General features: G+C 52.0%; 1 protein-coding gene and 1 long non-coding RNA gene across 7 annotated transcripts in view; both read left to right on the top strand.

The window, feature by feature from the left end:
* LOC131420733 (ral guanine nucleotide dissociation stimulator-like) overlaps positions 1-17873 on the top strand; it is a 396596-nt gene that overhangs the window by 90933 nt on the left and 287790 nt on the right. The window lies entirely within an intron of this gene.
* LOC131420746 (uncharacterized) lies at positions 1370-17863 on the top strand. Its single transcript, XR_009223657.1, has 3 exons — positions 1370-1752; positions 17239-17374; positions 17734-17863. It is a non-coding gene; the product is annotated as an uncharacterized LOC131420746 (long non-coding RNA).

Raw genomic sequence — 17873 nt, 5'->3', positions numbered from 1 at the left:
ACACCGTCCACGCAGCTGGGGAGGAGTTCCCTGGGCCGCAGGTTCCCGGGGGAACTGGAAGTGACCACCTGGGTTACATTGAGCCCAAGAGATGTGGTTCAGGAGAAAAAGTGGGACGAAGGCCAGAGGTAGGAAAGAGCCAGCCCCAGGGGAGGAGTGTTTCTGAGCACAGCCAGGGAGGATAGGTTATCTGATGGCTTCCTGCCGGGCTGGGAGCTTTCCTCAGTCCCCCAAGGGAGAGAGAGAGGAGGATGAAAGGGCTGCTGTCAGGGCGATAGGAAAACCGTCTTCTGTGCCACTAGGGCTGTGCTCAGGCCAGGTGCAGGAGATCAGGTAGGACAAAGGATGAGTAGGCTTTGGGAAAGGGGATCAGGGTCTTGGGAAAAATGCCTTGGCACCCATGTGACTTCCTCGCCCCTGCCTGCACCGGGACAAGCCATCCCGCAGTGACGAGGAGCCTCATTGGAGCCCCAAGTCTTCTCCTTGGGGAAGTGTGCAGGATTTGGCTCCTTGGGGCACAAGAGGACTGGGGTCTCCACCCCACAATGGTTTTTGTTAGTCTGCAATCACGCTCTGATTACATCTGCTCCCTGAATGACCCTCCACTCCGGGGCCTGTGCCCTGCCCTGGTCCAGCCTGGTCCTCCCTCTGCCCACCTGGGAACCGTGTCCCTACTGGCTGCCTTTTGGTGGACTCAGGAAGCCATTTAGGGCACTGAGCAGGGCTGGAGACTGGACCCCACATGCTGCAGACTGACCTTTGCAGCTTCTGGCAGCCTATCTCTGAGTACCAGGCTGCTCATCATCTCTTGGCCTCCATAACGTGCCGACCCCAGGGCTCAGCTCTTGGTGTGCATCTCGTTCCTGCCTAAACTCACTCCCTTGGTGATCTCACCAGTCTTGTGACTTTAAATACCATCTCCGAGCTGATGGCTCCTAAATGGCTCGCTCCCTTACACTCCAGACTCAAACGTCCTCCTCCCTTCTTGTCCTCTCCACCACTGTTGTCCATCTCAAGCTCAACATGCCCCCAGTCAAGCTCCAATGAAACAAGAAAGACTCCCCCTCCACACCTGCCCCTCCTGTACCTTTCTCTATCTCGGTTAGCAGCAACTCCAACCTTCTGCTTGCTCAGCCAAAAACTCTGGAATCACCCTTGACTCCTATCTTCTCTCTCCTCACATCTAATGCATCAGAAACTCCTGTTGGTTCCATCTTCAAAACACACCCCGAATCTGAACCTCCTCCTCACCTCCACTGTCACCACCTGGTGCTGGCCACCGTCAGCTGCTGCCTGGGCTGTTGTAGGCGCCTCCTCCCTGGTCTCTCTGCTTCTGCCCCGGCAGAGGAAGGTTCCCCCTTGACTTTGAGGACTGAAAGAGGGGCAATGGAGGGGCCTTGACCAGAGGGCTGGGGCCTCTGACACTGGACAAATCATGGGATTCTCCACCCATGACGATGCCTGCTGTTGACTGCAGCCTAAGACACATGAAGGCCCATCACCCAGGACACCGTCTGGGGCTCCTATACCACAGGTTGTGAGACACTGACACTGGAGAACAGAGGAAGTTGGCAGAGTGCCTGCGAGTCCCCTGGCAGATCCCTGTCCTGGCAGATGGGCCTTATGTGAGTGCCCAGGACCCTTCCTCGAACCACAACTGTGCCAGGGACAGCACACCACCCACACCATCCCACCAACTGCCCCCTGGGCTTGAGCTGTGAACTCAGATTCCTCTGAGGAACCTGCTTCCAGGTGAGGCAAGCTGGGGTCCCCCAACCCCCACCCCTTGAGATCTTAACCTGAACATGAGATTTTACCATCTGGGGCCCAACAAACTCTCTCTGGGGAGCATCCTCAGCCCTGGTCTTTCCACTGGTGGGGGCACCCAAGTGCCGGGCTCACACAAACAGCACCCCCAGTTTAGCCCTGGCGTCGTCCAGGCTGTTGGCTTGATGTGCTCGTGAAAAGTGGGCCAGGAGCTCGTGCAGTGTCAGAGTGTGCCTGGGAATCTGCAGCAGGCAGAGGCAGGGGGACAGGGACAGAGGAAAGGATGGGGAAGGACAGGGAGACAGATGCAAGGAGAGACAGTGATGAAGCAAGTCAGAGAGAAAGCAGTAATGTAGAGAGGGAGAGAGAGACAAAGTGGATGGAGAATGGTTCTCGCAGCTCCCAGCACTCCCACCAGCAGGGTTGAAGATGGACACTCACAGCACTTCTGATCTCAGACTCTAACGTGGAGGCTCTTCCAGGGTCTTGTCTGGGCCAAGAGCCCAGAGCTTGAGGCTCTAAGCCGGCAGGAGGAAGGGCCTGGAGGTGGGCTCAGGACCAGGAGCTCCCACTCACCTTCCCACACTGCCTGCTCTGTGGAGCTGGACAGGCCTACAGTCAGCTGGGTCAGGGTCTGGCTCTAACCCCATTCTCCAGGCAGCCCAGAGCTGGGGTCTGTTATGGCCTGGGCCCTCCCGGCCATGGCCCCCCGCTGCCCCCTTCTGTCCCAAGCTGTGGCTTCCTCCCTGCTGGGGCCCTCACTGCCGTGGCCCCCCAGCAGGCTTCCCAGGCATGCGCCCTCAAGGACAGGGCTAGGTGCCAGGTGGAACATGGGGTCAGTGAGGAAGGCCTCCAGCACCCTCTCCTTGCAGTCAGTTTGGCCTCATAGTGATTCAGCAGCTTGTTAAAGTCACTGTTCTGCTTGCAGTGGGCCAGGATCTGCAGGCTGTACTTGTGGCTGGAGACCAACTCCTGATAGAAATTGACCATGGGCAGCAGGATGGCCAACAGGTCTGCTCGGTGGGATACCCCACAAACCCTCGGTCACCCAGCCCTACCCACAGAGGTCAGGGCCAGGCTCAGACCTCCCACCCAAAGACACCCTTGCCTTTGGGGATGACTCTGGCACCACTGCCCTATCCAGGGCCAGATAGGTGGCCCCAGGCTTCAGGACAACAGAGTCACAGATCTTTATAGAGATGGGGCCCTGTCTAGTCTGACATCTGTGTATCGGAATGTCGGAGAGGGCTGTTGTGGGTGCTGTGGTGTGCCTCGCCGCCTGAAGGGTCTGAAGGGCCACGTGCTCCGGAGCTTTGGGGGGGTTGGCTGAGACCTCTGTGGTAACTGAATTGCAGCTCCACATCCCCCTCAGCCCTGGCTCCCACAAGAGGCCTCCCTCCCATAGTGCCCCACCAGTGACGGAAGTGACCCATCCGAGGTCATAAGGTGAGTCAGTAGCTGGTCTGGAACCAGGTCTCCTGAGTCCACCATTCCAGGGCTTCCCCCATATGACATGCCCTCCCGAGTCACATCCCTTCAGCTGTCTGTCCCTTTATCCATGTGTCCCTGTCCTTCCACACCTTCCCAGGTTCAGCAAGGTGTGTCTGCTGCTGGCCCGCTCTGCCCCAACCTCCTAGATATACGATATCCTGCCTTCCAGCCCCCAAAATTCCAGCCAATCTCCCCAAACCTGCCCTTCAATACTTGATTGGCAGGGATAGGCCCTCTGAAACCTCTGCTTATAAACTCCATTAAAAAAGAAAAATGTGCCTCCTTTGCGATAAACTCCAAGTGGGAGCTTACACAGGGCATTCCACTACCGAAGGGACGGCACCTTCAACCACGCAACCACAGGAAGTGCAGACCTCGTCTTTCTAGGCCCGCTTCCCATTGTGACCTTGGGGAAAAGTGGGGCTCTCTGACTTAGGAAAGTGAACAACAAAATGTCACACTCAGTGTGGGAGAGGCACGATGCAGGGGTCCTGCTGTGCAGCCCTCGGGGCCATCAGGGTGGTGTAGCCAGCTCGGAGAGCAGTGATGCAAGGTGGACAGAGTGGGAGCCTTGACCCTGCTTCTACTTTTTGTTTGTCATTCTACTTTTGGAAACCTGTCCTAAGGAGACGCTCTCTCATATGAACATTTCAGATGCAGAGATGAGTGTTTCTAGTAACAAAAAGTTGCAACAAATTTAAGAGCCAATGATGGGAGATGGCTGCAGGGATGATGGCATGCTCACAGGTACTAGAGAATCATACAGCCATCAAAATCATACTTTCAGCATGAGAAAACAGTTGTGCTACAATCTTAAGTAAAAAACAAAAAACATCAAGATTGAAATTCAATATTCATATGTGTGACATTATGTAAATAAAAAGGGGGGAAAAACCCAAGATCTGTGCATAGAAAAAAAATTTGAAGAAAACACAACAAAATGCTTACAGTGGTTATATTTGGGATGTAGAACTATGGTTGATATAGCTTTTAAATTTTTCTGCTTCTCTAGATTGTCAAATTTTCTCAAATGGGTTCATATATATTATTTTTAAAAGGGAAATGTAGATAAGAAACTAAAAATATATCACTTCCTCCTAGAAAAACAGCTTCTGCAAACTTGTCTTTCCTCTTCTGCTCCCTCTGAGGGATTTTGCGGGTTTTAAGGGGCTGCTGTCACACCCCAGGAGGATAGAAGTGCCGCCAGCCTGGAGGAGAGGGCCTTGGAGAGGGACTTCTCAGGTGGAGGCAGGGAAAGGTGGGGCAGGGGGCCTCTGCCAGGACTGCCTGCTCACCCAGGCCGCAACGGACCAGCTGGAGATGCAGGTCTTCAGGCCTTGGCAAAGATCTGGTGCAAACACACGATGGCCTCACTGACAGAGGAGCCACAGGGTAAGCTCCGGCCACGGAGTTCCCGCCCCTCCAAAGCCCTGCCCCCCAGTCCAGCAGAGCTGAGGGGCCCAGGGAGAGGGCAGGGGCTGCCACCACCGGTGGGACTCTAGCAGCAAATGCCTTTCTCAAGTGACACCTTATGTGAAAACCCCATCAGCGGGATGGACTATGTAACTTGTGGCCCAGTGCAGAGAAAATATGCAGGATCCCTTGTTAAAAAATGATAAAATTTCAAGATGGTGACAGCAGAGCACTAAACCAAACATAGACTTTTGTAAATGCATCACACACCCCAGAAGCTGTCAGAGGATGGAAGCTGCTCTCGCTGCCAGCCTTCCTGGCACCTTCAGTGCCCACCTGCTGCGGTGACCCTAAGGGATCTTAGAGGAACTCAGGGCTCTAGAGAATTCAGAAGAAATGCCACTGATGATGTGAAAAGAGCTAGGGCTTGAGACCCACACAGAGCAGGCTCAAATCCGCCTTATGCTGCTTCTCAGTTGTTTGACCTTCAACAAGATGCCTAACATCTCTGAACCTCAGGTCTTTCCCGTAAAATATGATGACCTCTTGCAAGTAATAGGACAATTTGAGGGCCTGGTGCAGAGGAGGTGCTCAGTAAATGCTAGCTCTCCACCACCCCCTTTTGGGGGAAAACTTAGAAAAGCAAAAACACCCAGATTCTCCCAAGCACCTGCCCTGTCACCACCTAAAGAGCCCTGAGGAACATGCCTTCTCACTGGCAGCTTAGCACCAGGCTGCTTAATGGGCCTCTGAGCACCCCTCGCAGCCACATTTTCCATGGCTCCCCTCCCAGCACCCTCTTACGCGCCCATGTTCCCCAGCCAGCCAGCTCCAGAACACAGCTCGGGTCTCCTCTCCCAGGATGAGCTGTAAGGATACCAGAGAGACTTCTGCTACTTCCTGCAGCCCCCTCCCCTCCCAACTGTTCCTCCTCTGCCCCTGCTTATCACCCCCAGCTCCTAAAACCCTGGAGACCTGGGAACCACCCCAATGTGTCTGGGGTTTGAGCTGAACAACAGAGGGCAAGCTAAAGGGACTCTGTCGTGCACCCCATTTGTGGACAGGAAAACAAGCTCAGAGAGAAAGTGTGAAACCACCGGGAGTCAGGGCAGCCCCAGCCTAAAAGCCTGTCCCCCTCTCCCTGCAGTTGTCTCTGTCTTTCTCTGCCACATCAGATGCCCCTCCCTGGTCCCATTCTCCACGTGTACTCTCTGCTCCCTCCATCTGTGATGACCCAGTACTTTGGCTGTTGGAGGCCCCTGGTGTTGTCCTTCTCGGGGAGATGTCACAGGGGGCTGTCCCCTCTCCCAGCAGTTTGTGCCCTGAGGGCAAACCCCCACCCTGGGGTCTCACTCTCTCAGTACATAAGAACAGGGGATAGAAGGTGCTGAGTGGGCGCAGAGACATCCCTGAACTGTGTGGCACAAGTCCAAAGATAGTAGCTCAGGAAATCACAAACATGCCACAGAGCCAGCTCTGCTCCCTTTTCAGGGCACGTGGCTTTGTCTCCTCAAGCCCACTTGCTGAACCACAGGAAGAATGAGCTCTGACAATTGAAGGAATGGAGCACTTTGAAAGCAAAATGGGACAGTTATCCCCTCTCCACTTCCGGGTTGCTAAAACTACCCCGGCCTGTGCTTGAAGAGCGGCTGAAAATATCTATTGGAGAAATATTCATTGCCAATGCAGGCTTTTCTATTTTTTCGATTCTCTGAGAACCTTAGCACTTGAAAAAATGGCTGTTCTTGGATCTGAACTCTAAAGAGCTAAGGGATTCACACAGAGGCTCGTGGAGAGCTCAGAGACACGTGGATGCCCAATCAGCACCCTCACTGCCCTGATGTCATCACCCCCATGCCAGTCTGCTGTCTTTGCCAGTTCTGGTATCTGCACGTGTTATCCTTTTCTCTTTAGGATGGCGGCGTGTGTGTGTGTGTGTGTGTGTGTGTGTGTAAGAGTAGTCTGTATGTTAAACTGATGGCGCTCTTCTCAGAGACATCTACAGGACATCTACTCCCCAGGGACCAGAGCAAAAACCAGATGCAGTCAGGTCAGGCGCTCTGCTCCCTGCACAGGCAGCACCGGCAGTCTGGGAGCCTGATTTAAGGATTGGGCCGAGTGGGCAAAGCTCTGGAAAGCTGTGAGCCTGGGAACCCTTCAGAAGCCTTGGGCCATGGCCCAACCCTGCTACAAACCAGTGTCAGGATGGCGGCAGGAGCCCCAGCCCCACTGAGTTCGCAGACGCTGCCTTTCCCTTACCCTGCAGGTCCCTTCTGGGGATGCATTTGCTTTGGATCTGGGTTGGCTTGGCTAACGTCCAAGCCTGCTCAGTTGACCCTTGTCAACGATGGCAATGGTGAGTTGGGATTTTGGCTTATACCCCAACTCTCCGGCTAGAGTCCAGCTCTGGCTGCCCAACCTGGCTCAATGCCTGGCATCTCAGCTGAGCCCTGCCCACTTGCCACCCCACAGTCTGGCCTTCTTGGCCCATTACAGGCAATCCCTCGCTTGCCACACCCCTTAGGGGCACTGGTCATTGGCTCCTGCCCCAACCAACTCCCCTGTCTGGAGACAGTGTCTTTAATCCAGAATGCATTTAGTCAGTGCAGTCATTGATGGAGGAATTAGTCCATGGTTTTCTCTCTTTTGTTAGCAGTCAAGGTTTTGCTAAAGATCTCTGTACTTCTTGCTTTTCCAACAGCTGCCACACAACTCAGTTCTCTCTCCTTCCTTCTCCATTCCCTCTGGCCTCTTCCAAGCCTAAGAGATGCCTATCTCTGTCTCCCTTTGTGCCAATGCTGTCAGCATGTCCTGATGGTGTCTCTGTGGTGGGCACCATGCTGGGCACGGGTGAGACACAGCTGGAGATGGATAAGTCAGATCCCTTCCCTGGAGGAGCTTCCAGCCTAAGAAGGGTGTCAGATACCCACAGAGGTAACTTATACTCCAACAAAGTGAGGCCAGAACAGAGGTGGGCCCCTACTGCAGTGGGAGGGTCTCACTGTGCAAGCCACAAGCTCTACCCAGAGGTTTTGCAGGACAAAAGGGGAGCCCAATTGGGCTGGCCCCGTGGTGTAGCAGTTAAGCGCATGCGCTCTGCTTCTGGAGGCCCAGGTTCGGATCCCGGGTGCGCACTGATGCACCGCTTGACCCGGAGTGCTGTGGTGACGTCCCATATAAAAGTGGAGGAAAATTGGCACAGATATTAACCCACAGCCAGTCTTCCTCAACAAAAAGAGGAGGATTCGCATGGATGTTAGCTCAGGGCTGATCTTCCTCACGAAATAAAAATAAAAAGGAGCCCAACAGTTGTGCTATAGGATGGAAGAAATTGGAGCAGAGGGGATGGTGTGAACAAAGATGCAGAGTTCGACAGGGTGTTGAGTGCAGGACAGCAGGGGTGTGGATGGCAGGAGGAACATGGGAAACAGGACTCAAGGCACAGAGTGGGCCCTGCAGAGGGGCTGACTGTGGAGGGGTCAAGGCGGCCCTCTAAATGTCAAAGTTGGTTTGCAAACCTGATTCCATGGCTACAGTTTTACCTTAAACCCTGAAGTAAAGATCTCTGCAGTTTCTTGCAGAGTCAGCCTTCCAGGATTCTGAGTGCTCCCAAGCCAGGAAAATACCACGACCATCTCTAAATTCTTACTCTGCCCTTTAGGGCTGCCTGAGCCGTTCCAACTTACTTCCAATCATAAATGGGAGAAAAATAGCTATTAAACCAATGAAATGGTGCCAAACTGAGGATTCTATAGGAGGGGAGGATTCTTCTCAGAGGAGGATGCTCCCTTTGTTTTAGATGGTCCTTGGAGCTTTTTGGTTACAAAAGATGAGGCCCAAGAGGGCTGTTTAGATGGGAGAGAAGAGAGTGAGCAGAGCTGGATAGTTTTGCTTAATAAATTTTGTGTAGACTTTTGTTTAGATGTCATCTCCCATTACCTCTAGGGAGACATGGCTGTGGGTGGAACCTCCGGGAGTAGAGAGTATACAGGGAGTAGAGACAGGGCCGGTGTCCTCGAAATGTTACCTGTGCACAGCCCACTTAGAAGGGCCTAATGCCTGGTTTAAGGCTCTGCTGTTGCTGCCTTGAAATTCTTAAGAGCCCTGCAATTTTATTTTGCACTGGGCCCAGCAAAGTATTTAGCTGGTCCTGAAAAAATGTGTAGACAAGTGTATATTAGTAAAGGATTAACGACCAGCTCTCTGAAAGAAAAACTCTGACTGGTAGCACTGGCTGATTTCCATGGTGAAAACATTCCTACCTTGGCCCATTTTAAGTTACCAAAGTGTGAATAACAATCTTTCAAGATTCTTGAAAATTTCATAACTGACTTGCAAGTTGGTATGAGCCAGCTCCAGCATATCACTGGACGAGGGTGAGGGTCTTGGCAGATAAAGGGATTATGAACACCCACACCACCAACAAAATGGCAGTTGGGAGCATGTGGAGAGAGGCCAGTGTGAGGAGAGGAGGTGAGCAAGAAGTCCCTATAGCAGGAAAGGCTGAGTGACAGGAGGGCAAGGATGTCTTCTATTCACCTTTAAGCTGTTTTCTGCTGCAGTAGTGCAAACCCCCTCGACTGTATCTAAGCATTTCAGAAAGCCTGGTCCATACTTGGCTGGTGTTGGGGGCTTGGGGAGTGAAGGAGGAGCCAGTTGGGTGTCATTAGGGCTTTCCTGGATACTCTGGTTCTCCTCCTGGGACAGGGCAGGACTGTACTGCCCAGGACCCTGAAGGCCGGTGTGGTCATGTGACTCACTTTGTCCAATGAAACGTGAGCAGATCTGTCAGGCACCATTTGCCATGATCCATCCCCTGCCATGGGACTGGTGAATTTCCTGATGGTGGAGCCCCATCAGCCTGTGTCCCTGTCTCTGAGTGAGAATGTTGTGGAGCAGAACCCACAATGGACACACAGTGTGAGAGAGAAAGCAATCTTTGTTGTTTTAAGCCACTGAGATTCGGAGGCTGTTTGTAATTGCAGCAGAATCTAGCTCCACATGACGGACACATGGAGCGACCACACGGGGTAAGGAGCAGTCAAGACTGAGTGAAGACAGGCACTGTGAGAAGTGATACAAGAAGTCAGGAGAGCAGAATTGGAAATCAGATGTGGCCGGGAAAATGGAAGACCCTGAAAATCCTCAGGAGTATGTGGGATGGGGTTTGAGGAATTTTTCTGGCTATCAGGTGGACCATGAGAGCTTGAGGCCATCCAGGTGACACAGTGGTTCCCAAACATGCACCTTTTATCTGGCTCGTCTCTCCAGCAAGGAAGGAATAAGTTGTGGGGCAGGCACATGCCAAGCATCTACAGCCAGGAGACCCAAGGTTAAGCCTGAATTCCAGCGCTGGCAGTGACCTTGGAGTGACCTTAGTTAAGTCCCTTCCTCTTCTGTGGACCTTTGAGTTCTCAGATCCCTCCCAGCTCTGATGTTCTAAGACCCTCTGTCTTTTTCAAGTGCGTCACTGATCACTTACTTGGCTCCTCAGCTCCTCCTGCCTACCTGATGACCTATTTCCTGGGAAATGGACTCTGTTTCACTTTCCTGGAGCCCCTCCAGAGCACACAGCTGCCCTCTGCCCTGCAGGATGTGTGTGTGTGAGAGAGACTGAGTGAGAGAGAGAGAGAAAGAGAGAGAGCGAGCAAGCTAGAAACTACAACCAGAAAGCTTTACCAAGCTGATCTTTCAAAATCTTCTTTAAAAAAACCATTTGCCCTGGAGAGTAATGCACTCAGTTGGAAACGTTGCTCCAAGTTCCCACCAAAATGGCCTATGCTGCCACACTGACACACACACACACACAGACACACACAAATACTTTCACTCCAAACCGACCAGTTTGGTGCACTCCAGCACCAGAGAGGGCCCTGCCATTTGCACCCACCCCTTCTCTGGCCTATCAACCCCCAAAATCTTTGAAGGCCATATGCGAGATGAACCCACCCCCTCTTGGCAATAAAATGACTCATTTTCTACCTGGGTTCACACCGCAAGCTCTATTATGGTGCCAGTCACACTCTACCACAATCAGACCTTAAGGGTAGAAACTTCCATCTCTTTACTGCCTACCCGAGAGCCTGATGTTCATTCATTCATCAAGCCCTTACAGAGTAACTACTATGTGTGAGGCAGAAAGGACAGAGTGATAAAGGATACCACTGCCTTCAAGGAGGTCCCACCAGGTCAGGTGGGTACAGACTTGAGGAGTCGGCTCTGATGTGGTATGCTGAGGGTGAGAAAGCTGTGGGAGCAGGGGGCATGGAGCACATTCTTGGATGAGAGTCCCCAGGAGGAGACATTGGAGTTTGGTAGGATTCCACCAGGCAGGGAAGCGTGGGGGTGGCAGGGGTACTCCAAACAGAAGGCCAGGAGGTGCACAGATCTTGACCAGGGAGCACTGGCTGGAGCCCCATATGATAGGGGGAAGAGGAGCCTGGGGAAGAGGATGAGGCAGTGTTCAGCTGATCTTAGGCAGTTAGTGAACAAGTGAGTGAATCACACCCTGGATCATGAAGCCACTAATCTGGTTCTGGTCCCTAGACCTATTCCCTGGCCCATAGCAAGGACTCAGCTTGGTTTCAGGGATATGTGTAGGGCTAGGATAGATCTCAGAATGAACCAGATGGTTTAGACACGGGACAAGCCCCCATCCCAGGAGCCACGTGAGAAGAGGCTACGAGTGGCAAGCCTGGCAAGTAGACACTCAGACCGAGTTCTAGTCCTGGTTCTGCCATCTCCCAGATGTGTGAGCTTGGGCAGGTGACTTGAGTTCTCTGAGCCTGCTTCCTCATTCGATCCTATGAGGGTGGTTATGGGGACTGACTAATGAAGCATGTCTGACAGTGCCTGGTGCAGGATAGAGGAGGTGTGTGGAATCTGAAATTTTTGTTCAACCTCAAGTTCCAAGCTGATGTGACCGTTAGTTCAGAGTTTGGCAACGGCACCGTAAGGTGGAATTGGCAACTTCAGATCTTTGAACGTTCCAGGCAGAGCTGGCTTCAAGGACATGTGATGGGGTCCTATGCTCCCAAGACCCCATGCTTGGAGCTTAAAGTTCTGCAGTTGCCACCCTGAAGTTCTTAATCATTTCTCTTTGAATTTGTGTTTCACGAATAACATCTGATGGAACAATGGAGCACACCCCAGGGGCGTGGAGCCTCATCCCCCATGTGTTCCTGCCTCCTGCTGCCTCCCTGGGATGGTTTCTCAGCTGTTGGCTCCCAACACGCCAGCACCCCAGAACCCATGACCTCGTCTATGCTCTGTCTGGGAGCAAATGGATTGAGTCAGCCAGGAAGATTCACATCCCACCATGAGTCACCCTCCACCCTCTGCAGGGACCTCGGTGTAGGTGCAGAAAGGGTGGGTGCAGTGCACTCCCGATGGTGTCTCAGGGCATGGCAAGGAGACAATACCTGGGCACTAGACGGGTGACTCAGCAGGGGCATCTTGCCCACTCCTCATCTAGGTACCAAGTGTATCCTGGCACAGAGGTTAGAGGAGGTCGGATGTTGAAATGGAGGGGTCGCCTGTCTGCCATGGGTGGGCTGTGAGAAGGGGAGGTCGACTTTCCCAACTCCACCTAGGGCCTTGCATTTTTCCCTTGCATCAGGCCCTACAAATCATGTAGCTGACCCTGGTTAGAATCTATGTTTCCATTTTCCCGTCTTCAGCTCAGAGTCCACGGTCCTCGTGTGACGTGGCCAAATGGCTCTGAGCATCTGGTGAGCACTGGTGAGATGAGGGGGGAGAGGAAATCAGATCATTTGATCAGATCATTGTCCCTTAGATGGGCATCTAAGGGACAGAGAGCCAGCACCTCCCAAGCTTTAATGTAAATAGCAATCAACTAGGATGTTCTGAAAGTGCAGATTCTGATTCCGGAGGTCTGGGCAGGGCCTGAGATTCTGGATTTCTAACATGCTCTTGCTTCATGGACCACATTTTGAGTAGTTAAGTTCTAGAAGGCTTAACCTAGCAACAGCGTGACCTCCAGACCGATGCGCAGTGAGCCCCAGTAGGAGCTTTTATGACAGGCAGAGGGCACGACTGCTTGGAACTGACCCAGGAGCTCACACTGTGATGACCTACCAGGGACTCTGTGTCGCCGGACTCTTCAGCTGATAATGTGGGAATGCTTAGTCAACGTGGTCATCAGCAGAGTAACTAAAAACTCACTCATAAATAACCTCACTCAATCCTCACACTCTTGTCAGGCAAGCAGAGAAAGGCTGTTTTATAGATGAAGGAATGGAGGCACAGAGGATGGGGGGTCGTACTCCAGGTTGCAACTGTCAAGTGGCAGAGGTAGGATCTGAACTCAGATCTGACTAAGGCCCTTCCGACTCTGCCAGCATCACTAAATTTAAGTTTGGAGGCTGGCCTCGCTGTGGCTGGAAGCTGGTCCCCCTGCCCATTATGTGCCCCCTGGTGCTCCCTGCAGGAGCCCGGAGTGTGAGGTGTTGGCCCTGTGCCTTGGGCCCCCTGGCCAGCCTCCTCTGCACCCTTAGCCAGCAGTCACCTCTGCCTTCAATCACTCAATATGGATCTCCCCATCCTCGATCTGCTTCCGTAGCTGCTTGGCCACTGTCTTCTCATCTCCACAATCTGCAGCAAGTGCAGGTACTTCTGCATCAGTGCTTCACACTCCCTGGCCAGGGTCTGGTAGATGTGGACAGACAGACGTGGTAAGACACTGTCTTCTTGTCCCCCAGAGATCCAAGCAGAAGTGGGGCTCCCCCACTGACTGCAATTAGAAGATCCTGACTCCCAGACATGGTGCACAGGGCCTTGACCTGGCTGCTGTGCTGTTACCGACTGCTCTGGCCCCTTCTCCAACTCCTCTCTCACACTCTGACCTCTAGTTCCTCTAACCGATCCTGTTCTCTCCCCTCCCCCTCCAATCCACCCCCCGGGCCTTTGTACAGGCTCACTCTCTTGTTAAGGGGAATGCATCTAGTGACTTTAAGTTAAAGTCAATGCTCAAATGGAACAACAAAGCCTAGATGACAGCACATCTGTTTACAACATGGTTCACTGAATATTTTGAGTCCACTGTTGAGACCTACCACTCAGAGAAAGAGATTCCTTTCAAAATCTGACTCCTTACTGGCAAGTGCTGTGATTCCCATGCAGGGACTGATGTGTGCCCCCCTCCACACACACACAGAAGTTAGGAAAAGTCTTATGACTCACATAATAGAAGTCTCCGAGGAGAGCAGGCCCAGAAACTCAAGCAGCTCTGAAATGGTTTGAGGGAGCAAGGAAAGGAGCCTGGCCTGGGTTTTTATTGTGGTTGGGAGTTTTAAACAAAAAATATTCAATGACATTTGTCCAAGATTGTAAGGCATATTTTATTCAGCAACACTATGATACGCAGAGACCACCGTCATGGGATTCACAGTGGGGGAGAAATGAGGTTTGGCTCGACTCTGAATGCAGCATGGGCAAGTGGGAATTCATGGCCAGGCAGCATGGTGGGGGTCAGGGGATGGAAAATTACTAAGAAAAACTCAAGTGTTGGGGTTTCTTGCTAACCTGACCTAACAGGATTCTTACCAAAGACAGGCCAGAATGATCAGACACCACCTGAGGGATGGTGGAGGAGGAGGAGGAGCCTGAACAAATCTCAAGTGTGATCAGACACACAGGTGTGGGTTCTGCTTAAACTGACTTAGCAATGTTCTTGCTAGAACTAGATTTTACAAGGAATTGCACAGACAGGCATACAACAAGGTTCAGGGGCCTGACTAAAGTTTGGTCAAAGCAAGAAATCTTTGCCAGGGCTGAGACCAGGGCAAGACTTCTGCACACAGACAAGGACTTGTGTCATTGGATCCGAAGCCAATGCCAGAGAAGGGAGCCTCTGGACATCCTCCTCAGCTTGTCCAGGTGTGGACACGAGGGGAAGAGGGAGAGAAGAGGCATAAGCTGTCAGCACACATCAAAAATGTGGAGTCTGACCACTCATTGCAAGGACGAACATGCGTAGAAAAATATGCATTCACAATGGCTTGTTTTCATATAAAGAAACACCAACAGGAAGCTCAAGAATGATCAGAACTGTGCACTGGGGGTGGCGGGAGTAACAGCGCTGGAGGGGACCCAGAAATGTTGGCAGTGACTCTTCTGAGGTTAGACTTTTCTATCTTACAGATTTATCTAATATAAACAGAAATTTACACATACCATGTTTTCCCATTTAATAGCTTTTCTTTAATTTTAACTTCTGTACATAGGAAACCATTCTAAGATTTAATTCCTTTAGCACACTAACGGTTACAAAAGAGTAAGCATACGAAATCAAATTTTTATATCTCTCACTAACTAAAAGGACAAGCTGCATCCTAGTTTGTCCTTCCACTGTATCTCACACAGGCAGGATTTTCAGGAATCAGTGGCACATTATAATGCAATATGGGGTTTGGGTTTAGCTCCTTAAACATAGTAGGATTAGTTTGATTAATTTTCTTCACATCAATTAAAATAGAAATTCCATTGTTTTAGCTTTTTAAATCTCAATGTTCTCTAGGGACATGCACATGCAAACACTGATGTAAAAATGAAACATGCACCTGAAAACTTTAACACATTCATTTCACATCTTGAGATTCTCTTGCCTAAAAAGAATAAAACTTCTATTTAGTTCAAAAATTTTCTTACCTTGCTGACATTATATCTCTCAATCAATTCACATTTTTAAGCCCAAGAAATTCAAAATGTTATTTCTCATACAGGAAATAAAATTACAAAGAACTAAGAGAAATCAGAAGCACAGGACTGCAGTGTTCAATCGATACAGGAATCCAAAGGAAAGAAACACAAATACTGGGATCAGCACAGATAAGCAGCCTTCTTCCCACAGGACAGAAGGAAAGCCACATTCAGAAAGTTAAACATGGGGGCCAACCCTGTGGCTTAGCAATTAAGTGCACGCACTCTGCTACTGGAGGCCTGGGTTCAGATCCCGGGCACACAACAACGCACCGCTTCTCCAGCCATGCTGAGGTCGCATCCCATATATAGCAACTAGAAGGAGTTTCCCCTCCCAAACTGCCTAAAGAATTTAACAGAAGACCTGTTTCAGGAAGGAGCCAATATCATATGATGGCTGTAATATAATATAAAATAGATGTTACACTAGGAAAGGCACCAACAAGACCATTTTATCAAAATTTCTGTCTCTCCCTGGCCACATTCTCTATAGCCTGCCCTGAAAAGAGTTGTACAAACATTTGCATTTCTATCTCCATGTGAATTGTCTTCTTCCCCTCTGAAATCCCAAACCACTACCCCTCGAACACCTTCCACACCTTTAGCTACAATACAATACTTAAGCAAGCAGCTTCGACAGAATGACGAGTTTCTCCCATGTATACATGTTATTAAAGTTGGTATTATTTTCTCCTGCTAGCCTGTCTTTTAATTACTTGGACAGCCATAAGAACTTTAAGTGAAAGGGCAGCGGAGGATTCTCCCTCCTGCCCAACACTAGCATTGACCAAAGCACCAATACCCCACCCCTGCCCCCCAACACATTGTATTCGGACCCCAATAAGTTAAGGCCCAATGAGATGCATTGTTTCTCTTTCTCATCATAGAAAAAGAAGTTGGAATGATCTATCAGTCAACAAAATCATTCTTGTGTTGTGAGCATTGGAGTAGTTTCCTCCCCTCTAGCCTACAACATAACTTCAAAGGAGTTGGAGAGCTTCCACTTCTTAACTCTTGGAGGGGAAGAAAAAAGCCTCCCAAGAACCAGCTGTCTAGCCCCACCCAAGGCCCCACCTACCCTCCCTGATGCCCCACTGCCCCTCCCACCTCAGCAGCCTTGAGTCTGTCAGGCTGGCGCCCCAGCCCCACCCAGCACCACCCTTTCCTTCCCCGACCCCCCACTGCCCCTCGGCCGTAGGCCTGTCAGGCCGGTGCCCGAGTGCCAAGGGTGGAGGGAAAGAGTGTCCAGAGCTGCAGGGATCGGGCTGTCAGACATGCAAGTCTCACTACAGGAGCCACCACCGCCCACTCTGCACGAAGACCCGCTCCACCCAGCAGTCCCACCCCAAACTGCGCCTGCCAGTCCAACGGCCAATGGCCCAGGCGAGCGCAGCTTCCCAGGCCTCCTGGCGCGAGCATGCCCTCACCCATGTCCCTCTTCCCACTGCCCTGGAGAATGAGTGCAACGCGATGAGCAGCCGCTGTGGCCAATCCGGCTGAGCGATGCAGGCAGGGCTGGAAGTGTGGGCGGAAGTGCATCATTTGCCATGTGGGTGTATGGCGGGTCCCCTTGTGGAGGGCCAGCCACACTTTCGCTCCACCACGGTTTGCTTCCTTCACTCTGAACACTGCAGCAGCGACCCATTGGGGCAGCAGAACAGACGAGTTTGGGCAGCGCGACCCTGGGGTGGGCGCGTCAGTCGGCATTTTGCCTAGGCCCACAGTCATGGTCATCTTGTTTTACGGAGGACGGACGGGTGCATGCCACCATCTTGCAGTCCTGCGGGGTGTGGGGAGCAGCTCCCATGTGCTTCATAGTGTTGCTGCAAGCCCTTATCCTTGTGGCAGTCCTGCTGCGGGGCAGTGAGAAGTGGGGAAAAGCCTGGCAGCTCAACAACCTGAGGCCCAAGATGGTGATCGCTGCACTGCCGTGAACTGCTCCCACTGCCGGGCAATGAGGAGAAACGGCTGTCGCCTTCCACAGGTAATTGGCCATTGCCGCCTGGTCAGCCCCTGTCGCGGTCCAGCCTGAGGCAGGTGGCACTCTGTGCTCGGGGCCTCAGGGCCGGTCCAGTGGGTGAGTCAGCGCCAGGCACTGTGTGGCCTTGGTCTGTGCCACCATCTCTGCTCCGGGCGCCTCGGGTCACCGCGGCCCCCCCATGGCCACCAGCGCCCACCTTATGGCCTCCACCACCTTCTCACTCCCACCCCATGACCACCCTGTCCTCCACTGATTCGGGCTGAGGCCAACAATGTCGAGAAACGGGGCATTCTGGAAACTCTCTTCCTTAGGGTTACTATCCTCTTGCACTTGCTGTGACTTTTCTGCTCTTTTGATGGCAGGGAGCCTGCCTTGATCTCTGTGATCAGGAATGTGGCTGAGCAAATGGAGCTTGTACCTCCAGGATGGACGTGCCTCCCAGATGCTAGTTGCTAGAAGAGTCCTGGCAGTGGAGGGAAAGTTGGCTCTGCACTGAAGATGA

The sequence above is a fragment of the Diceros bicornis genome, chromosome 24, assembly GCF_020826845.1.
Source record: "Diceros bicornis minor isolate mBicDic1 chromosome 24, mDicBic1.mat.cur, whole genome shotgun sequence".
Lineage (NCBI taxonomy): Eukaryota > Metazoa > Chordata > Mammalia > Perissodactyla > Rhinocerotidae > Diceros > Diceros bicornis.
The sequence above is the reverse complement of the archived record's forward strand: the minus strand, read 5'-3'. Positions and strand labels throughout refer to the sequence as shown.